At 41.8% G+C, this 371-nt stretch overlaps 1 protein-coding gene across 1 annotated transcript in view; it reads right to left on the bottom strand.

Moving 5' to 3' along the window:
- Positions 1–371, bottom strand: part of LOC119593551 (acetylcholine receptor subunit alpha-like) — a 20,972-nt gene that overhangs the window by 566 nt on the left and 20,035 nt on the right. The gene's annotated exons all lie outside the window — the stretch shown is intronic.

Raw genomic sequence — 371 nt, 5'->3', positions numbered from 1 at the left:
ACACCAGATACGGGCGTGTGCTTGACAAAACGAAGTCACAAGTGTGGGCGGAGGGAGGGATGGGATGGGCGGACGGGCAAGCTCAGAAAGGCTAAAAAATATGGTGGGATTGAGCTGGGAATGCTCTCAGGGGAGGAGTCTGGGTGTCTGGGTAAGTGATCCCTTTAAGAGATTAATGATAAGGGTAACACCTTTTTTGATGGTGTTGGATAAAGGTCGGGTTCTGGATGTAGTAGGATTAGATTTAAAAAAAGAAGTATATGTTATGCCTATCTAAAAAATAGAGTTGAAAATAAAGTTATGTACGTATGGGCGATAATATAAGGATTAATATATCAAGGAGATAGAGGTGGGTATAAAGAAGAGATGAT

Source organism: Penaeus monodon, chromosome 32, assembly GCF_015228065.2.
Source record: "Penaeus monodon isolate SGIC_2016 chromosome 32, NSTDA_Pmon_1, whole genome shotgun sequence".
In the NCBI taxonomy this organism is placed as follows: Eukaryota; Metazoa; Arthropoda; class Malacostraca; order Decapoda; family Penaeidae; genus Penaeus; species Penaeus monodon.
This window is presented reverse-complemented; position numbering and strand designations above follow the sequence as displayed.